Raw genomic sequence first — 6,045 nt, forward strand, 5'->3', positions numbered from 1 at the left:
ACAAAGTGTGTGTGTATATATACATAAGTCTTGAGTTATTCTAAAATGGATAATAGTTGGTACTCACCAGCCAGTACTCATTATTAAGGTCTTATTGCAGTTTAACTTTTATAAAACACTAGCATACGCCCTACATATTGTGTGTGAAAATATTTTTTATTTTTTATTTTAAAATGATAAGAAGAAAAGGAGAAAAAAGGAATGTGGATTAGAGAGAGAAGTTTTTTTTTTTATATTTTATTTTTCAAAATTAAAGGATGTTAGGATCACCCTAGGTGAGACTTAAAAAAAATGTAAAATTTAGTTTGTGTGAATTTACTTTACTGTCCATGATTTTGTTTTGTGGTAGAATTTTTTTTTTTTTTTCCTCTTTTGGTTGATAAAGATTGTTTTATTAATGTAGTTTAGATGTAACCAAACAGAGTTAACCAAGCATCCAAACATCAACCAAAAGAAACTGAAACATCTTCATCCCATACCCCCAACATCTCCCATCTCTTGTCTCCAGCCATGGCTATCGTGGTTATTACAATCCATTCCTAATTTTATTCTATTCTAATTTATTTTATGAAATTGTGAAATTACAAAATTACCTTTAGAAAGGCTAAATGGAATTCCTACGTAGACAGTTCAGTGTATTTATTTATTTTCACTTTTATGTGGTTAGAATAGTGACATAATATATAAAATATTCGTTATGTACTTGAACAACAAAAAAATACCTTGCATGAGGGATTTAGGCTGATGCAAATTGGTATTACAATGCATATCGAATAAGCCAGACATCATTTCATTGAGTATTAGTAGGTGGTAACATACGAGTGAAAAGTTACCTCCTAGGAATCTAACAGTAAGCATGGAGAGCAATCCTTCTAGTGTCGATAGAGTGAGATAACGAGGACGCTGGTATGAAGCATTGTCGTTACCCCAATTAATTAACAATAAATCGTAACATCACAATGAAAAACATAGCTTGTTCGACTAATATATATGAACTCTTGGGCAACAAATCCTTACTTTGTAATCGACGGTGACGTTTATGGTTCCCTCCCCTAACTAAATTTGGCAGCTGTCTAATTTGTTTAGCCTGTACACACCTCATGCATGAAAGTGAAGTTTGGTTTATAATGTAGATGTATTTTCATGCTTTGCTTAGTCTCTCCTCTCTTCTTCTTTTCTTTTCTTGTAGGACTTGCTCAATCTGTTTGCTTTTAATTTACGTAAGATACTATGAGATCACGATTATATAGTAGGATGGACGGATATTTATAGTCGCATTTTTGTTTTATATATCTTTAATTTGTGTTTTGTTATTTCCTTTTTATAATCTTGATTCGATTTGGTAGTGTAAAAGAAAAAGTTACAAAATTATCTTTCTAATACAATTGAAAACTTTGCACAAAAATCACTTTAACATTTTTATAGGAGAGTCATGCTCACCTAAGAACCTAAATATAAAAATGAGAGTGATGCTCACGTAATGACCTAACAACCTCATTTCAATATTCCTCTCGATCACTGTTAATGTAAAAAGATAGAACAAAACGGGGTCTTTTTGATCGTGAATTTCCAATGGGGTTTACCTTTTTATGTTGCTAAATATTTTAAGTTGTGAGTTCTAACTTAATATAAGCATATGACAAATATGAATTCGGTCCTGTTCTATTTTTAAGTCCTTAGATGAGAAGAACTGAAGAGAGTAAATAGTTGACAAGACTAAATTATCTTTCTTCCACGAGTATGTGTGGTAAGTTGACAAAACTTTCTGTTTATTTGGTATTCCAGTTTCCGCACGCCTGGTGTTTGTACAATTTTCACATAGAAATTTAAATACTTTAATTTAAATTCCAAAATGATTAATTTAAAATATTTAAAAGCACCCTGTTTAAGTGTGATTGTATAAATCATAGATTAGATTTTATTCTAGTTATCATTTCCTATTGTATCTTGTATTCCTTGGGGATGAAGGAATATCTTCTCTCCCTTTATTACTCTAAATGTAGGAGGGATAACACACACACACATTCCCCTACAAATCTACAAACACATCTCTCTCTTTTCTCCTTACCGCCGGCCACCCTAAACTTGTCAGATAAAATAGATCACAACACGTTATCAGCACGCTCCTACCGCTGCGCTTAGGAATCTGATGTTGAAGAATTTTTCTGCATCAAACCAGTTCATCCATATCATCACGCAATCAGGTTCTTTCAAAACAACGGTTTTTAACTTGATATTTTTGCAGCCCTGATAGCATGAACATTCACCATGATACATGACCCAACTTTACGTTTTACGTACTTTAGATTCTACATAAATTGTGTATGTCTCATAACCATAATTGTTGAAATTATGGGAATTTGATATTTACTATGAATTGAATCAAATATATTTGCATATGCATCAAAATGAATTAAATTAACATATTATTGTTTTGAATATGCATATAATTGAAAAAAAATATTTGCGATTAGGAAAGTTAGGGTTTTTTGAACCCGTGTCTTGCCCTACCCCATCCATGGTGATGGGCCACACCATGCACACATAGTTGAGCCCTTTGGGCTCCTATTGTCTCCCACATGCTGCCAAGCTTGCAGCTTGCACCGAACCGAAACCAGGAGCCATCGACTCTTTGCTTGCCCCAAGCCATTGGGCTTGGCCCCTCTTTTTTTTTGGCATATTGCTCCAGCCTGTTGGGCTTTGGAGCTCCCTCGGTCCAAACAGTTTCTCACAGCCCTCATAATAAAATAAAATAAAAAACTTTTTTTTAGTTTTTTTTTTCTGCCTGCAGCAGCCCAATCCCTGCCTAGTACTCATCGTGGGCCTGCATATCACATCTTGACCCGGGCCCCCACCACATCCCCGACTCGACTCCACCGTAGCACGATATTGTCCGCTTTGGGCCCCGACCATGCCCTTATGGTTTTGTTTCTAGGAACTCACACGAGAACTTCCTAGTGGGTCACCCATCATGGGATTGCTCTCGCGCGAACTCGTTTAACTTCGGAGTTCCGATTGAATCCGAAGCCAGTGAGCTCTCAAAAGGCCTTATGCTAGGTAGAGATGAGAATATACATATAAGACTTACAAGATCCACTCCCCTGGGTGATGTGGGATGTTACAATCCACCCCCTTAGGGGCCCGATATCCTCGTCGGCACACTTCCTGCCAAGGATTGGCTCTGATACCAAATTGTAACATCCCACATCGCCCAAGGGTGATCTTGTAAGCCTTATATGTATATTCTCATCTATACCTAGCACGAAGCCTTTTTGGAGCTCACTGGCTTCGGGTTCCATCGGAACTCCAAAGTTAAGCGAGTTCGTGAGAGAGCAATACCAGATGGGTGACCCACTGGGAAGTTCTTGTGTGAGTTCCCAGAAACAAAACCGTGAGGGCATGATCGAGGCCCAAAGCGGACAATATCGTGCTACGACGGAGTCGAGCCCGGGATGTGGTGGGGACCCAGGTCGGGATGTGACACTGCAGCTTCACCTGAGACCCCCAGCCCAATTTTTGGGCCTGGGATACACGACACATTTTTTTTTAGCCACCCGTGGCTTCATTTTTTTGGGCCCCAAATTTTATTTACCTAATTATTTTAGGCCCAATGGGTTTTATATTTTTTCACCCACACTTTAATTTGACCCGAAGTCCAAATAATTAAAATTCAATTATAATTGTAAGCCTAAAATTATATTTTAGTATATTCTTGATGCATATTTGTTTGCATATATATATTTGTGTTTGCCTGCAGGAATATATGAACATGAAGTTCATAATTATTTTGAAACCTGAAGTTTCTTATAAACATGCCTTCTTTGAAAACCTGAAGTTTTTATTTAAACACATCACCCATGAAAACCCGAAGTTTTTCATGCAAAATTAAACCAAATCATGTCTATTAAAACCTGTATGTTCTACTCCTATGTGAATGGATTGATTTTTCTCCATTACACTAACCACATCTTGTCCATCTATTTTGTGATAGGAACATGTCGAATTTGAACAAACTCGATTTCACCGCTTTAGAGGTCTTTGGAAGGAATTACCTCAAGTGGGTCCAAGATGTGAAGCTCCAACTCACTGTAAAGAACTTACGTCCTGCCAGTGAAGAAGCAACAGACAAGCCTGTTGGCGAAGATGAAAAAGCCACTGCTATGATCTTCATCCAAAGACATATTCATAACGCTCTGCAAACTGAATATCTTGCTGAGGAGGATCCATGTGCACTCTGGGTTGCTTTGGCTAATTGTTTTGATCACCAAAATGACATATTCTTGCCTGAAGTAAGACACGACTGGAAGCATTTGCTCTTCCAAGACTTTAAGTCTGTGAATGAATATAATTCTGAAGTTTGTCGAATCTGATCACTTCTCAAGTCTTGCAATGAAACTTTGACTGAAGATGATCTTCTAGAGAAGACCTATTCGACATTCTCTGCTTCTAATATTGTCCTGCAGCAACAATATAGAGCTCAGAAGTTCACTAAGTTCTTATATTTGATCTCTGTTTTACTTCTCGCTGAAAAGTAGAACCAACTGTTGTTGAAGAATCATCAAGCTCGACCTACTAGGGTGACTGTTGTGCCTGAAGCACATTATAGCAATAACCAACACCCAAGGTCAACAAAGTCAACAGAGTCCCATCGAGGGGCTGCCAGAAGCCATCCCACCAAGGTCAATAGAGTCAATGCCCATCCAAGGGAGGAAACAAAGCCTAGAAGCGCCCAAACTTCACTCCCAATGCCCCCAAACTTCAAGAATAACGGCAAAGCACCTGAAACCATGGATGCAGACATATGCTATCGCTGTGGTTCAAAGGACTATAGGTCCCATGTTTGCTGAGCTCCCTAAAAGATTGTAGATGAATATCATTCTCGTCATAAGAAGTTTCAATCAAACTTCATACAAGTGGACGAACTGGAGACTACAAAGATGGAGGTTTTTGATTTTCAGGCGGACACCACCCTTATGGAAGATTAGAATCTTAGACATAGACTTATTTTTAAGTTGAAATAAGACAATTGGGGCCAAATTCCACCTAGTGGCCGAACCCCTCATTTGTTTTTGGTTGATTTTTGAACAATTTTCCTTTATGTTTGGATTATTAGTTGGTAATTTGTTTTGGATATTAAGTTTTTAATCCTTGATTAATAAAAATTATTTTGAATTGATAATTTTTTTTTTTATAAACTTTTATGCATGTGACCGATTCAAATTAATTTTTCATTCTAGATATGACTAGTGGGAAAGTTAGTTGTTTGGCAGATAATGCAACCACGCACACAGTTTTACGTGAACGCATCTATTTCACTAACTTCATACCTAAGAATGCACCTCTGACAACCCTCTCAGGCCTATCCAACCTAATAGAAGGATACAATAAGGCAAGTATAATGTTGTCTAATGGTACAATCTTGACCATTTCTGAGGCACTCTATTCTCTACGTTCTGGAAGAACGTTGTTAAGTTTCAAGAACATTAGAGATAACAATTACCACGCTAAAATCCAGGTAGAAAACGGAGTTGAATTTTTGTGTATAACTTCCTACGAATATGGAACGTATCCCGAGTGGTTTGTATACTATGACCATACACCCCATTGCATGCCACTATGTGGCCAGCCCTACTACTGGGACCGCGCACGAAATTACACTTTGGCACGATCGTTTGGGACATCCTGGACGAATAGTGATGCGCTGTATCCTCAAATCCTCACACGGGTATCCATTTACCCAAAGTTTGGGTTCGATCCAAGGAATCACATGTCAAACATGTTTGATGGGAAAGCTTATTACTAAGTCTTCTTATGACAAGATTCGTTCGAATCCTCCCATTTTTCTACAATGGATTCAGAAGGATATTTGTAGACTGATTCACCCTCCATACGGACCATTTAGATACTTTATGATTTTGGTTGACGCTTCCACACGTTGGTCACACGAGTGTTTGTTGTCCACAAGGAACGCTGCATTCTCCAAACTGTTGGCTCAGGTTATCAAGCTCAGGGCTCACCACTCTGATTATCCGATCAAATTTATTC

This window comes from Malus sylvestris, chromosome 17 (assembly GCF_916048215.2).
Source record: "Malus sylvestris chromosome 17, drMalSylv7.2, whole genome shotgun sequence".
Lineage (NCBI taxonomy): Eukaryota > Viridiplantae > Streptophyta > Magnoliopsida > Rosales > Rosaceae > Malus > Malus sylvestris.